The sequence below is a fragment of the Eptesicus fuscus genome, chromosome 4 (genome assembly GCF_027574615.1).
Source record: "Eptesicus fuscus isolate TK198812 chromosome 4, DD_ASM_mEF_20220401, whole genome shotgun sequence".
In the NCBI taxonomy this organism is placed as follows: Eukaryota; Metazoa; Chordata; class Mammalia; order Chiroptera; family Vespertilionidae; genus Eptesicus; species Eptesicus fuscus.
Window position 1 is genome coordinate 65036131 of NC_072476.1, and position 11216 is coordinate 65047346.

The window sequence follows — 11216 nt, forward strand, 5'->3', positions numbered from 1 at the left end:
CACTGTAGTTTCAACTTGCATTTTTCAGCTTATTAATGATGTTGAGCATATTTTCATATGTTTATTAACTTAAATAGCCTCTGTTGTACATTGGATTTTTTGTATATTCTTTTGCCAATAACACATTGTATTAATTACCATAATGTTTTTCTATTCAATAATCTATCTTTTTCATATTGACTTGGAAAGCTCTTTTTTTTTTTTTTTAATCCTCACCCGAGGATATCTTTCCATTGATTTTTTTTTTTAGAGAGAGTGGAAAGGAGGGGCAGAGACAGAAAGAGAGAAACAACAATGTGAGAGAGACACATTGATTGGTTGCCTCCCACACGCGCCCCTTCTACTACTCCTTGGTTCTGAGCTTAGCCACACGCCTTCCTTTGGCCTTTGGATGTTAGCAGATCTGATACAAGCACTGGCTTCTCTACCTTTGCTGTGAGACCACAGCTGGGCTGGTCTGTAAAAGAATGAGACATGAGAAACAGAGTGCAGTCATACCAGTTGTGCCAGCCGTGGTCATCCTAGATTAGTCAGCCCATAGATATTTGAGTGACAGTGGTCATGATCAGTCTCCTAAACAACCAGCTCACATATGTGACAATAAATGATTACTGTTGTAGGTTCTGTGATTATTTGTTACATAATAACAGGTAGAGAATTATTTACAATGCTGACAAGATATATCCTTCCACTTTAGGGTTTTTGTTCAAAATAATTAAACGTACTTTGGGATACTTAGAAATTCACACAACATTTTAAGTTGAAATTCTAGTATTATATTTCTAAAGAAAACAGAAGTCTTTTATACACTAAGTTTTGGAATTAGAAGCATTAGTGATTTTAAACATCTTTCTTTTTTAAAAAAATATGTTTTTATTGATTTCAGAGAAGAAGGAAGAGGGAGAGAGAGATAGAATTATCAATGATGAGAGAGAATCATTGATTGGCTGCCTCCTACATGCCCCCTGCTGGGGATCGAGCCCTCACTGGAACTGAACCGTGATCTTGTGGTTCATAGGTCGACACTCAACCATGGAGCCATACCAGCAGGCTTAAACATCTTTCTGAAGCATAGTCTTAGCATGAGCTAGATGTTACTTATATAAATCAACTCAAAATAGTCTTATCACTAACAACAATTATCTTGAATCATTTTAACCCCTTTTAGAGGATAAGAAGTAAGGCAACTTACATACATTCCCTAAGGATTTTGCACTAATGTAAGTACATTAGTGTCACACACTAATGATGACACATAGAAAATATAAAGTAGAACTAATAATACTCCATTTATGATTTTACACATTTCTCTCATTTCTTCCATGTACTTGTTCTTTATACAAAACATCTTTGGTGAATAAGCTTCCACATGTCACACAAGTATATTTATATCTCTATCTCATTTACATCAGAGAAAGACTTTCTATGCATCAAAAAACTGGACCACATTTCCCCCCTTTGCCTAGGCCTATTCTGTGAGTGGGTCATATAAGTAGCTTATATCAGTTCAGGGTCTCTTTTTATAAAGTATTGGTTTGATAATGCCTCCTACGGACAGAAAACATTTTGCTGGCAAAATTGCAGTTCCCCTTGACCTTCTCTTGGTCTACTTGGTACACGACAGTATTGTTGTCAGGCAACTCATTTACAAATGGTATAATCAAGTGCATTATGGGACTTCTTTTAAAGCACTGATGGTATATCTGTACTGCCAGCTGCTCTAATGATGGAGAAGCAGCAGCATTCTAAGCTTCAAATACACTCATCACAGTGGGACTCCATGGCATGTGTAAATGTGTGTGAATGTGTGCATGCATGTGTATGTATATGTGCATTTGCACCTGGGCATGCGCATAAGCCCATGCACTTAACTGAATTTATTGAGTTTTGATTGACAGTTGAACCCAATTTAGGGGTTCTACTCTACTGACTTTTTAAACAGTGACCTGCCAGGATAGGGGAAAATAACTGTGATGCTGAGAGTTGAATTGAAATGTATTTATAGTTTCTAATCCATCCTCCTCAAAAGAGAATGAAATGTAGGATGGCGGAATATACTCTGTGCTGGCATACAGAAATTGCTTCTAGTGTTTTTTGTTTCTTTGCTGTTGTAGATTTTTATTTTTATTTTTTTATCTATTTCGCTCCATTTTTCCCTCCCTCTCTCCCATCCTTACGTCTTTCCTCTTTTCCTCCCTTTTTCAACTTGTTTTGTTTTTCTTTTGAGAGCCAGAACTCTGAACTTGGAGATAAAAAAAAATCTGTTGGAGGGACCATCACTTCTGTACCAAAAATCTAAAACATTAATATGCTTTGAGCTAAATCTGTGACAAATCAGCATTATTCACATTTTAAGTCAACCTTAATATGCCATTCCAGACCAGATCTTAGTGGTCCTGAGCATAATTAAATTAGTTGCAGAGATTGTGGCCCCAACATGTAATTTCAAGTGTCTCTCTGTGCCAATTACCCAGAGGCGGTGCTTTGAGCTACTTCTAGGACACTTTGAGGATAGTAATGTTGCCTGTGTCTACTGATCCTGCAGTCATGTTTATCTAATTTCTAATTCACCTTCCCTACAACTGAGTACAGAGAATTTTATTATACATCAGCACTGAAGTATGACATCAACAATCTCAGAGGCGCCAACCTTCCTTGCCTACTTTGCTAGCAAGTCTTATTTTAAAACATTTTCCTCTGTTTATTTTAACCTACTTACAAATGGAAAATTTTTTGTTTGCATATTTTTATTCTTATTTTAAGCTCTCTTGACAAGTTCTGTTTTTCAAAGTCTCAGCTTTAAAGAACAAATAATCCAGGTTTCCCTCTTAGTACAATAGGCAGCGCAAATCAGTCTCATAAAGAACATAATCCAAAAGAAAAGGAAGAACAGGATGTGTTACTACCCAAGACCTAGTTTTTCACACAGCATTGCCCAGAAGGAAAAGATACAATGATATTAGTTGATTATTTTAACATTAAAATCTCAATTGTCCAAAATAAGAAAATACATAGATTAGGAATAAAATATAATTTCCACATTTACTATTCTAGTATTCTGGTAAATTTTCATGCTACAGTATATCTCAATTCCAAATTTTCATTGGAAAAACTTGATTTAGATATAAAACATAAAGTTGAAATAGTAGATTCATTTACTAAAGTTATTATTCTTCATATTGATTGATGTTTTTAAAATGTATAAATCCTTATTAATTTGTATTATGAAAACTTTCTATTTTGCACCTGCCTAATTAGATCATAGATAAGAGTGGAACTTCAAATTTCTAAGAAAATCTTTACTTTGAATTATCGACAAATTTTTTCAAAACAATTATCTTTATAAAACTCTTCCAAGACTCAACCAATGGGCCCTGGTGAAGAACACAGGATCACTAGGTTAACTGCCTGTTTTCCCCCCAACAATTTAATAAACAGGTACTATCATAGCATTTACACATATATACTAACCAATTTTAACAATCCTATCCACAACACTTTCCATAGACTCTGCTTCAAAAATCTGAGCATAAATACCTTTAATATATATTGAATGAAATTAAAAAGAGAAATAAAACAATAAGAGAAAATAATAACCTTTTGTTTAACATTCCAGTAAATGTAGATTTTTGACCTAACATAGCTAGAACCTTGTCCAGTGTGATGTTCTAAAAATGTGAACTATTTTTTAAATATCTAGTTCAAATTATTATTTGATAGATGTAAGATTCAAAATTAGCAATACCATGAGTTTGATATTTTTGGTCACAAATTAAAAACATTTCTTCATCTCTCCAATTTAAAAAAAAAATTGTGCACAGGAGTCTCAGTTTATAGCTGGCTAAAGGAATAATCTTAGATCCTGTTAAAAATTATTTTAAAATATTTTAGGGACGTTTCATTCTGATTTTATATGAACAGTTTCACTAATTTTCTTTTAATTAAGGGTAAACTTCTTACCAAATTCATTTAGTTTTGTCAAAATGCCTCTTAATTGGTCCAATTTTGCTTGAAAAACACTTTTTTACACAAATAACTACTTTTTTCACCATGTCCTAATTGTGTAATTGCCAAAATCTGTGATATAATTTCTTATAGTCTTCTTTTTTCTTTACTGTGCTGTTGGTACTACTGTTTACTGTTCATTGTTCTTCCATTATTGCAGTCTCTTCTACTTCAGTAGAATGCTTTCATTTAAAATTTAAAATGTGTCTGTGCTTATTAATATTAAATGAATAACAAATAGTTAAATTTAATTATCAGTTAATTTTAATTCTAAATTTGAATGGCCTAATGTTTAAGGTGTTTTTTTGCCAAAACATAGGTGTATTTGGAAGCTACACTCTTTCAAGCTGTAATGACCAACCGAAAAACAAAACAACATAAACATAAAGACATTAATGCATTGGTGCTCTGGTTTAAAGTCTGAAGCACTTGTTTTAATGGTCTGACAAAATATAAATCCTAGTGAGACAGTTTATTTGCTTGGGGGTCATGGATATTTTCAGCTCCATTCTCCTTCACTTGGCACACTGTGTCACCTAGGTTCCCAATGCATGTCACCCCATCATAACCCCTGAGAGTGTTGTCCTATTCTTGTCAAAGGCCCCAAATTTGACATAATAATATAGTTCTCAGCCCAATCTCAGTGATGTGTATGCACAGAAGGGTTTCAGGAATGATTTGAAGAAGAAAATGGAAAAGAACACTAAAGTTTAGAAAATATAGTGAGAGTTAAAATGGACTTGTGAAAATGTCACCTCTCTATCTTCTATATGTCTCCAGACTTACGGTTTTAGCTCCTTCAATGGTACCGGTTCTTTATCAGTGTCAGGAGCCCAGAAGAGCGAGCTGCACTGTCCCTGAGTCCAGGCCTGATCAAGAGATGAGAAATCATGTGACAGATGATTTCTGACCTAAACTTTTTACTGCTATTGCTAATGTGAGCAAGAGAAAGAACCATCAATTTGCAGAAATAATACCGCTTATAATATCACTAGAGGCCCGGTGCACAAAATTTGTGCATGTGTGTGGGGGGGTCCTCTCAGCCTGGCCTGCACCTTCTTGCAGTCCAGGAGCCCTTGGGGGATGTCCGACTGCCGGATTAGGCCCGCTCTCCGCAGGCCACTGCCGCTGCGCTCGCCAGCCATGAGCCGGCTTCTGTTTGAGCAGCACTCCCCCTGTGGGAGCTCACTGACCATCAGGAGCAGCTCCTGCATTGAGAATCTCCCCCTGGTGGTCAGTGCACATCATAGCGACCGGTCGTTCCGTTGTTCAGTCAATTTGCATATTAGCATTTTGTTATATAGGATGTCTTTGTCTAATAAACATGGGAAATGTAGTAAAGTGCTGCCTGAAAAGGAAAAGATAGAATGCTTAAACTTCTTAGGACATTAATTTCATTTTGAAAGTGAGAGCAAAGAAAGGAATTTATTCAAAGGGAACTCAGTGCATCCAGATTCAGCCAGTGAATTGTCTTTCATCGGACTACCAATTGGATTTATCAAGGAAAAATCTTAAAGTTCAAAAGGTTTCTCTATATTAACTTCTGCTAAAACTAAAAATTGGATAGATGGCATCTCAACTGCCAAAGGCAGGTCTTTTAACTATTTGAATTATTTTCTTAATGCAAGTAGAGTTCAGTATCCAACACGGAAAAGAATACAAATTTCAAAGGAGGAGCAAAATCAGGGATAATCATAATAGCTAATGTTATCGAATGATAGCATTGTCTTGGGGGCTTTACATATGTTATACCATATGATCCTCACAACCAACCTGTGAGACTGGTGTTTTCATTCTCTTTGCTTTAAAAAAGGAAAAGTCAATTGAAGTAATTTTACCAAGGTCACTCTGGGTAAACTCAGAATTCTGGCTGGAACCCTGCCTTCCAGCTCTTATGCTTTATACGCAAAGATTTATACTTACAAATTACTGAGTAATGGAGTCATATGTGTTTTAAAATTTAGAGGAAAAAATAACTTACCTCGCAAGGCAAAGAAATATTATTCTTTAAGTTTTATTTATTATGTATTATTCTTTTTCTTTCAGTGTATTTTTTAAAAATATGTTTTTATTGATTTTAGAGGAAAAGGAAGGGAGAGAGAGAGAAATGGAGATATCGATAGAGATAGAAACGTCGATGAGGGAGAAACGTCTATTGGCTGCCTCCTTCATGCCTCTTCCTGGGGATGGAGCCCACAACCCGGGCATGTGCCCTGACCCAGGAATTGAACCGGTGACCTCATGGTGCCTGGGTTGATGTTCAACCACTGAGCCACACTGGCCAGGATTCAGTGTGTTTTTAATGTCCTTTAGTGTTTGAAGACCACTTTAATTTCTTTTGAGTAAAAATTTTCTAAATTAATTTATCATAATTGAGTATATTTCAGACACTATTCTCCATACTGAGGGTACAAATATCTCATGTCCTCCTGCTTTGAGTAGCATATAATCTAGAGGAGAAGACATCTTCATAAACAAAGGTCTCTAACACAATGGGGCAAATACAAGGAGAGCCAAACAAAGGAGAAATGAACTCAGCTGAGATCATAAGGAGATATTGTTTTAGAGAAGCACCAAAAAGATTGACACATTTGGGGAGGAATTTTATGAGATTGAGATTTGGAGTGTGTGCACAGGAAAATAATAAACATCCTATATAATAAAAGGCTAATATTTAAATCAACCAAATGGCGGAACTACTAGTCACTATGACGCACACTTACCACCAGGGGGGCAGATGCTCAACGCAGGAGCTGCCCCCTGGTGGTCAGTGCACTCCCACAGGGGGAGTGCCACTCAGCCAGATGCCGTCTCATGGCTGGCGAGCACAGCGGTGGTGGCAGGAGCCTCTCCTGCCTCTATGGCAGCGCTAAGGATGTCTGACTGATGGCTTAGGCCCACTACCCCATGGGGAACGGGACTAAGCCATCAGTCGGACATCCCCCGAGGGCTCCTGGATTGCGAGAGGGTACAGGCCAGACTGAGGGACGCCCCCCCCCCCCCAGTGCATGAATTTCGTGCACCAGGCCTCTAGTTGAGACAATAAAGGAATATTGGAGGTAAAACACACAGTGGTCTTGAAATTTAACTATCTCATTTTGTAAGGTAAGATCTATATTCCAAAAATACTGAAAAATATTGATAAGAAAACATTTTAAAAGGAGAATACATTCTAAAATTTTAGAAAATATTCCATAAAACTTCATGTTAATTTAAAAAAAAAAAACAAGTGTTAAAAACATGACACTAAGTCAAAATTTCTTCTGTGAATTGTGATTTATATTTAGCTTTACAAATGGGATGAACTAGAATAGTTTGTAAAATTAACATTCAAAGTCACGAAGAAGAGATGCATTTATATTCTGCCATATGCCATCTAAACTCCATTTTTTGAAAGATGGACAAGCTTCGTGCACTGCTCAACATTTTTTTCAATTAATTACCCAATTACTTCACAAATTATATACTTGCTGCAAGTTGTGCTATTTTGAGATACTATATTTAAACCCATTTTCTTTTTGTATGTTGAAAAACTCTCTACTGATTTCATGTAGCTGAACGCCCCCTATTGCAAAATTTTAATTCAATTCATGAAGTTCAGCTTGGAATTTATTGTATATTTTGCTTTTTACAGAGTCTATTGGTTTGCATTACATTAATAATTCACAGATTGCTCACCTGTACCCACACTCTCTCATGCACACACACAGACGCATACACACACAGAGACACCTAAAGTAATAGTCCAATTTTCCAAATAAATTTCCTGATCCAATATACTATAGTTATATGTAACTCTATATTTTAATAATATGCAATTGTCACATCATTTAATAATGATTAACATAATTATTAAAATATATTTTAGTAACTCCTCTCTAAGGTAATCAGCCTTTTCTTATCATGGGTATGGACTTGAGTCTTTCCTTCTTACTAAATGTCTAAAACTAGGTAATAGAATTATTAATGGAACTATGACATTTTTATCTTGATATAGAAGCATATAAACTGGAATTTACAAATCACTGTAACATTGATATACATTTCAATTGAAGGATCATTAGTGAGTCTACCATGTGGCCAGCTCTCAGTTCTCAGCTTGTGTTTGGATCATCACCCAAATTCAAGACATACACCTGACATAGAGCAGTGAGATTTTACAAAATTTAATCTGTATGGCTTGAAGTACTTATAAAGCAAGTATAAAATGAAGTTTCTTTATTTTATCTAGAAGGCCTTCACTTTATGAAATAATTTAAAATAGTATTATTCTAAATAGCCACCTTCGTCTCTTTACATCATTCACACAGGTTTTTAAAAAGAATATTAAGTGAACTGAAGCAGACTATTGTTTCCATTCTTTTAGAAATGTGGTAGAATGTTTACTTATGTGTAAAAGTAACTGAAACAGAAGAGAATACAAAGTTGATGATTTGGAGTCAATAAACTTTCAGGCAAGAAAACTGAAAATCATATGTATAGTTATAATCTTTTCTCAATCCTAAAATGCCATTAATTGCAAGATGATTTAGCTCCAAGTATGACAGCTTTTTGACACACAAGATGCAATACCGCATTACATGTGCATTGATTGCTTGGCCTATCCAAATATCAAAAATATTAAAATATGAAAAATGGGGTTGAGCAAATTTAGTTTATGCATACCAAGGAATATTTCCCCTATACAACATGCATATTTTCACACAACCACGTGTGTGTGTGTGTGTGTGTGTGTGTGTGTGTGTGTGTGTGCGCGCGCGCAAGCGCGCGTGCCTGTAAACACTTACAGAGGGGAAGGCAGGAGAAAGGAAGACTGATGGCTAGCTGACACAGGTGCATACAGACTTGCCTGCTTCTTGAAATCTCTTCCTCTGTTCAATTGCAAATGCCTCAGGCATTCAGCTGCAGCATGCAAAGAGACAAATACCCACCTACACATCAATTCTCTATTTAGTAGTTTAAAATATCTATCATCTAAAACATAGTTCTTTAAAAACTCTAAATACAACTGAAAATCAGTTACATAATGACAAAAGAGAAGAAAGATATGTGCTCAGGGCAATATCTGTAGGAGAGGGGAAGGGTCAAGCTTTGAAGATTTGATTCCCTCCCTATGCTGCTTTTTAACTTTTCACAGTAGTTGCTAAGCTCATATCTGTTTTGTGTTCTTGATGCTTTAGCACCCTTTAAAAATATTAAATTACCTCGTACCAAGAGAGGGAAATAAAAATGGTAAGACTTGAAAAGGAAAATCATATAGCCCCTGCAGGTGTGGCTCAGTGGTTGAGCGTAGGCCTATGTACCAGGAGGTCACCTGTTGGATTCCTAGTCAGGGCACCTGCCCAGGTTGCTGGTTCTATCCTCAGCAGGGGGTGTGCAGGAGGCAGCTGATCGATGTTGATGTTTCTCTTTCATCAATGTTTCAATCTCTTCCTCTTCTTTCTTCTCTCTCTAAAAATCAATAAAAACATATTTAAAAAAAGAAAATCATAACTGCCTCCCCCCCTCCCCCCCCGCCACCAGCCTGGTCACCCCCAACTGCCCTCAGTTAAATATTAGCTAAGAGAACTGTATAGATTTTCTCTCCCGAAATATACTCCTAGTACTTTCAAAGCTTAGGACAGGTTTGTTTATAGTAGAGTGGGAAGATAGTTCATTTACTCAACGCACTTCACAGAGTCTCATGAACAATTTACCTAGTAAATCCAAAGCAATAATAAACAATTTATATAATTTATCCTGATACTCTCTGTAGGCCTACATATGGTTTTCATTACATGTACCAGTACACACAACTGCCATATTTTTTTAGCAGAAAAAAGATGTAAGCAGAGAGGTATAGTATCCAGAGAGAAGGTTCATGCTGATTCACAAGAAGCCTTTAAGCCCACTTGGATTTTTTAATCATTTTTTATTTTCAATTACAGTTAATATACATTATTATATTAGTTTCAGATATACACTCAGTGATTAGACATTACATAACTTAATAAGTGGTCATCCCGTGGATCTTGCACTCATCTGACACCATACATAGTTATTAGACTATTCTAGAAGCCCAGTGCATGAAATTCATGCATGGGGACGGCGGGGGGGGGGGGGTTTCCCCCTCAGCCCAGCATGCACCCTCTCCAATCCGGGACCCCTTGGGGAATGTCCGACTGCAAGTTTAGGCCTGATCCCGGGGATTGGGTCCAAACCGGCAGTCAGACATCCCTCTCACAATCCGGGACTGCTGGCTCCTAACTGCTCACCTGCCTGACTGCCTGATCGCCCCTAACTGCCTCTGCCTACCGGCCTGATCACCCTTAACTACCCCCCGACCAGCCTGTCACCCCATGCAGCCTGCTGTTCAGTCGTTTGGTCATCCCTCACTAACCCCCCTGCCAACCTGGTCACCCCACACAGCCTGCTGTTCAGTCATTTGGTCATCCCTTACTAATCCCCCTGCTGGCCTTGTTGTCCCACGTAGCCTGTTGCTTGGTCATTACTGTACTGTGATGGAGTCCTAGACAATTTGCATATTTCTCTATTATTAGTATAGATTCCCTATGCATACTTTACATCCCCATAACTATTCTGTAACAACCAATTTGAACTTCTTAATTCCTTTACCTTTTTTGTCCATCCCCAACCTCCCTCCCATCTTGCATCTGTCAAAACATTCTCTGTAACTATGATTCTGTTTCTGTTCTGCTTGTTCATTTATTTTGTTTTTAGATTCAATTGTTGATAGATATGTATTTGTTGCCATTCTATTGTTCATATTTTTTATTTATTTTCTTTTTCTTCTTAAAGAAGACCCTTTAACATTTCATGTAATACTGGTATGGTGGTGATGAACTACTTTAGCTGTTTCCTGCCTAGGAAGATTTTTATACGTCTTTCAATTCTAAATGATAGCTTTTCTGGGTAGAGTAATCTTGATTGTAGATTCTTGCTTTTCACCACTTTGAATTGAATATTTCTTGCCAATCTCTTCTGGCCTGTAAATTTTCTTTTGAAAAATCAGCTGATAGTGTTATGGGAGCTCACTTGTAGGTAACTAACTGCTTTTCTCTTGCTGCTTTTAAGATTCTCTCTTTGTCTTTAACCTTTTGCATTTTAATTATGATGTGTTTTGGTGTGTGCCTCTTTGGGTTAATCTTGTTTGTGATTCTCTACACTTCTTAGACTTGTATGTCTATTTCCTTTACCAAGTTAGGTAAGTT